General features: G+C 23.9%; 1 long non-coding RNA gene across 1 annotated transcript; it reads left to right on the top strand.

The window, feature by feature from the left end:
* Positions 1 to 996: 996 nt before the first annotated feature.
* Positions 997 to 2691, top strand: LOC103307785. The gene is made up of 3 exons (XR_510251.3): positions 997 to 1106; positions 1198 to 1347; positions 2554 to 2691. It is a non-coding gene; the product is annotated as an uncharacterized LOC103307785 (long non-coding RNA).
* The last annotated feature ends 3222 nt before the right edge of the window (positions 2692 to 5913 follow it).

Here is a 5913-nt window from a genome sequence, read left to right as displayed (position 1 = left end):
ATCAAAGTAGTATAATAAAGGTACCATCATATTATTTTATTGTATTGTGGCTTATTCAGGGATTGAAATCAAAATAAAAATGTTCAATTTTTATTTTAACTCACTTATAAATAGGCACCTACTTATTTATTTATTTTTTATTTAAGTTTAAAAAAACATATTAATATTATAATTTAATTATTTCTTTACTGCAAGGTGTCAATTTAATTATATAAAAATTTTATTATTAGATTTTAAACGTACTTTTTTCAATTTAAAATATAAATTTTACATTTTAACAATTTAAATTTTGATTTCTAACTACGAGAAACCTGTCATCGTTCGAACATTTCATATTTGTCGATATGCACGGATAGTTAGGTGCTTCGTATTACCTACATTGCTACATATTATGAACAATACCTATTATAGACATATCACATATGGGCTATTGCCTATTGTTGAATTATAAATTTAAATCATACATTTTTTTCATTTTTTAATTGATTTGGATATACAAATTATTATAAAATGATTATTATTTTGGTAAAAATGATCTATTTAAATTATTTTCGATTTCAATTCGACATTTGAAAAAAATTTAAAAAAAAATTATTTCATTTGATTTTTAATGATTTTTATCGATATTCAAATCGAATTTGAAATAATTTATTTCAAGTCAAGGGACGGATTAATTTATTATTACTTTTTGGTAGACTATTTTGTAAAGCAATCTATATTTTAAGAGTTCAATAAACATTTTTATGATTTAAGTCAACTTGACGTATATGTTTGTATAGGAATATATGGAAATCGCAATGTATGTTCAATATTTTTCCACTATTTACTATTTAGTGTTATTTATATTTTAGATGTAAATTGAATTATATTCGATCCGTTTACACAATGATCAATGGATAGGTATGTTTTCAAAGTAAAATAGTAAAATATAAGATTTGACGTCGTCCAACGTACGATATCAGATGCACGAATCACCTTTAAGACCTATGATGATCACGCCACCACGCCTACCACGTACTCCGCACACTCGGCCGCCACTGCATATAAAAGGACGTACTGATACATCCTTCCGGCATAACGCAATTTTCGTGCAAATATAATCTTCAGTGAGTATAATAATATACCAAACGGAAAATAATATTTCGTTGACATTATTAAAATATTATTTTTGTTTTTTATTTGTTTGTCTACTTGCAGTTTTCACTTAACTCTTCAAAAATCCAACAAAAACCAAAAATGGGCGCTGAAAAAGTTACCATGAACATCGTCATCGTCGGGCATGTCCAATCTGCCAAGGCTATCAAATCGGTCGCCAAAGCAACTCCAGCCACCTGCAGCCAAATAATGGTGAGTTAACAATTTTGCGGTTTTTTAATTTTGAATAATAGTGGAATCGTATTATTTTCACTTTTGCAATATTTGCAATATTGTGTCTCGATTTTCTTTTATTGTTGTGTACATGCGTAGGTTGGTGTGTTTATTTAATTTTTCACAAGGTATAACGTAATATATAAATTAAATCGGTAGAACAATATTCATTTTTATATCACGTAGGTACGTCATTAAAATATATACAATTTTTTTTTTTATTATTATCTAAATAATTAGTGTTTAAATAATTTTGTTCCATATTTTATAGTTACATCAAATTTAATTATAAATTATCAATTTTTATAAATAACCTATTTTATATAATTTGTAATCTTAACTTACTTAACATTTAATATTTTGACATAAAAGTCTCGAAAATCTATTTCTCTACCTCTTATTACTGCTAAAATTGACTAACAATATGTCATATATTTTCGCACATAGTATAGTCATAATATTATGGTGCCAGTGTTGTAATGTATTTTAGTAAATGTATTTAAATAATTTTATAGTATTACTTAAAACTTTTTTTAAATTAAATACCTATTAGGAAGTATTTTAATACAGTATTGGTATAACTGTATTTGAAAATCAAATATTTTTTTTTTAAATACTTTAAAAAATGCAAAAAAATTATTTGTCACAGTTTAGGTTGTTATTTGATAATTATTATATTATTTTAGTTATAATAAATAAAAATCAAATTATTAAATTGTTGGTTTATTGTTTAATTGATATTACATTTTGTTAGAATCAAATTATACAATATTTTTATTTATTTTCATTTTTTGATATAAAATGAAATAGGTAGGTAGTATAAAGTTTTAAATGTTGACATCACAACTTTATATTAGTATAATAACGAAATACATAATTAATTATTCCTACTTGTACAATTAAATGATTAATATTAAAAGTATATGTCAAGTATTAGTTCTTAAAAACTTTTTCTTAAAACTTAAGCCTTTGAAATGTATATTAAATACTTTCTGAATCAATGTATTATCTTTTATTACCTAGTTTAAATACGATTTAAAAAATATATTTATCATCTCTGTAAACTGTAAAGTATAATAAATTTTGTAATCCTATTAGAATTTATTATTTAATTCTACCAGGATTTTATACTTTTATACTTTAGTATAATATTATATTAATTGACTATTTTTTGTTTTGTTCCAGAACTGTTAATTGAAGTCCACATCAATCTCAAACTCAAAAATGCCATAGCCAAAACAGTACATAATTTTATAATTTGTTTTTAATTATAATAATGTGTATTGACATTGCAAAATAAATCAGTCTCTTCCGTCAATGAAATCGTTAATTATTTATTTGTGCCATTCTGAGTTCTTATTATAGTTTATATGTCTTTGTTAATACTGAATGGAATTTCAAAAATAAAATAGCGTATATTAATTTGTATACTTTGTAATAATTTTGGTACATAGATATTATTTGTATTGTTTAATAACAATATATTATAAGACCTTCTTAAGCTATATTTATACATTTTAAACACTACCTATTATGGTTTTTATATGGTATTTTTTAATCGTTTTTAGGACAATGAATAAAATATTTAGCGTATTGTAATAATAGAATTTTCATGAAATATTTAATTTTTATAAAAAAAATTTTAAATAAATGTTTATTATATCGAAATGTTTATAGTCTTCAATTTGCAGTTGAACATTTCTAAAAGTTATTTTATTTTATGAACCAAAGAAAATTTAAGCTTAGTCCTTTAACTTTTAAGTTACAAACACATTATCAATTTCAACATCATAACATTCATAACATATCGTAAAGCTCATATAAAAAAATGTTGATGTTTTATTTATAACTTATTAATTATTTTACTAAATATTGTAAATTCTTTTATAATTCTTTAAAACTATCTTAGGTATATATAATATTTATACATCTATAATTTATAAATTAAAGTAGTGCAACATTTTATTACTTTACAAACTTATAATTTTATTAATAAGTATTAAGTAGGCAAATAACAATATAAGTTATATATTTCTGTATTTCTTTATTGAATAAGATTGTCGATTTTTAATCACCTAAGGATTCTAGTTTTTCTTATAAGATTTATGAATTATAATAAAATTAATTAATTACCTTCACGTAAAAATAAATTGCTTAAACATTTAAGTGTTAATTATTTTTTTTATTGTCCAAATGTGTTTAGTTGTAGTATAGAGTGGTATCGTGTTTAAAGTATTCGTAATAACGTTTTACGTGGTTACCAGTCAGTGGCATAATTAGGAATTAGTTCTGGGGTGGTATATATACTTTTTATAATCATAGGCTATTCCCTCCACACCCCCCTCGTTCATTAACTTTCATACATAATAATATTATATTAACTTATTATTATAAATTAAATGAGGTAAATGGTAATTCAAAGATAATAAAGTAAACAATTAAATTAAATTAAATGTATGATTCATAATAATATAAGGTCCATCTTTTTTTTTTTTTATGCTAAAATGTCTATCATGACTTCAGGATTTAGTATTATATCCCGATGCACTATCAATATTGTAGTGTATTCAAGCGTTCCTAATAACAATTTTAAATTTAAAGGTTATTATTTTTTAAAGGATTTTAGGATTTTTGAGGCATTTTTGAATACTTTGAAATTTTATTTTTAGATTTTTACATGCTTTCACATTATATTTATATAAAATGGAATACAAAACCTATATATAACAAAAAAAAAAATAATTACGTATGTAAATAATTGTTTTTCGGGGAAAAAGAAGTCCAAATTCTAACTTAACGCGTTAATTTGTTTTATAGTCACGTTAAATTATTTTTTTCTTTGTACGAACACAAAGATTTATTATTGCATTTTGTGCAATAAAAAAAAAATAATAATAACAAATAACAATAATTATTATGTTAAATATAAATTATTCTGCCATATATTACTATGTAGGTATCGATTATTCTAAATACTATAGACTGTCGAAGTGTTCTGCACTATGTCTGGATTTTAAAATAACGTGTTTAAATACAAGTACTAGATACCTACTATTGATTAATTAATATACTATAATATCATAGTAACTGCATTTAAACAATGCTAATTGTTAATGGAACTTACAAAATATTAAAATATACGAAACGACTTATGAGAAATAAAGAATAATATTTTATATATTTCTTATTCACAGAATAATATAGTAGGTAGGTACCTATTTCTATATATTAAAGATTAGTGCCGCGCGGGTAATTATTATTTAAAAAAGAAAAACATAATATATTATCCAAACCCAATATCCCATATACGGTTGTATTAATTAAAATTTGTCGCTTGTTATATTTATATTCATTCATGGAAATGATAAGAATAATTTTGCACGGAGTGAGAGAGTGACCCATCACCCATTGTATTTACTATAATCGGGTGGATTATTATTTATTATTAATTAATATCAGCTGATGTCTGGAATGAATAATAATAATAATAATAATACTTAGTACATAGTCTATATTTTATGAATTACCCGACAAACTTGGTACTGTAAATTTAAAAGCAGGCATTCGTCTGTCGACTATATCGTGTCCGTGTTGTCAACAATTTACTATTCTTGTTACACTATTTTTCTGTATTGTTATAATACATTTATATTGCTTTCAATATTTAATTTTTATAAACAAAATACATTGTAATATGGATACTGATACATCGCAATCAAAATGCACAAAATGGAGTCATTTGAACAAATATTTTAAGGAAACATTGCATAGTGCTGATGGTAATAACATTACATTTGAATGCTTGCTATGTATTCCTAAAGAAAAACTCATCTCTACTTCGACTTCTTCTAGGTATATACAAACAATTTAATTATTTTGTTGGATTTCATAATTTATAAGTACTTACAACAAAATATATTTTTTTAAGATATAAAAACCTACATTATAATATTATGTTATTTGTAAATCTTTAACATTAGGTGTAAATTGTATAATTATAAGTTTTATATGAAAAAAGTTACTTATTTTTTCAACTAACTTGTAACTTTAACAAGTTAAATAAAAAAGGAAAGTAACTTTTAACTTTAAACTTAACTTCCATTTTTCCAAATTAACTTAACGAGTTAAAAAAAATAGTTAACTTGCCCAGCCTTGCAATTAGGTATCTATTCAAAATCTTCTATTCTTACAAGTTTTAATAATCATATTTTCTTCGACGTGTATATTGTTTACAATATATTTTACATTATATATTATAATTAATTATTTTGTGAGATACGTGAATATTTTATAATATGATGTGCCTGAGGAGTGAGGGGGACTCTACATATAAAAATTTAAATTTAATGGTATGTCATCTACGGTGTACATGCGCTGATCGCCTCCACGACTTCATCTCCAACCAATGTTGTAGTTGTATAGTTGCGCTCACGCTTCTTCTTTAATTTCGGACTCGCATTGTAACGACGCGAAAATTCGTACTTGGTACAATGGCGTAATTAGTGGGGGGGGGGGATATATCCCCCCCCCCCACCGAGCTTTTTT

Source organism: Acyrthosiphon pisum, chromosome A2, assembly GCF_005508785.2.
Source record: "Acyrthosiphon pisum isolate AL4f chromosome A2, pea_aphid_22Mar2018_4r6ur, whole genome shotgun sequence".
NCBI classification, from domain to species: Eukaryota; Metazoa; Arthropoda; class Insecta; order Hemiptera; family Aphididae; genus Acyrthosiphon; species Acyrthosiphon pisum.
Note: the sequence above shows the minus strand (reverse complement) of the source record. Positions and strands in the feature narration are given on the sequence as shown.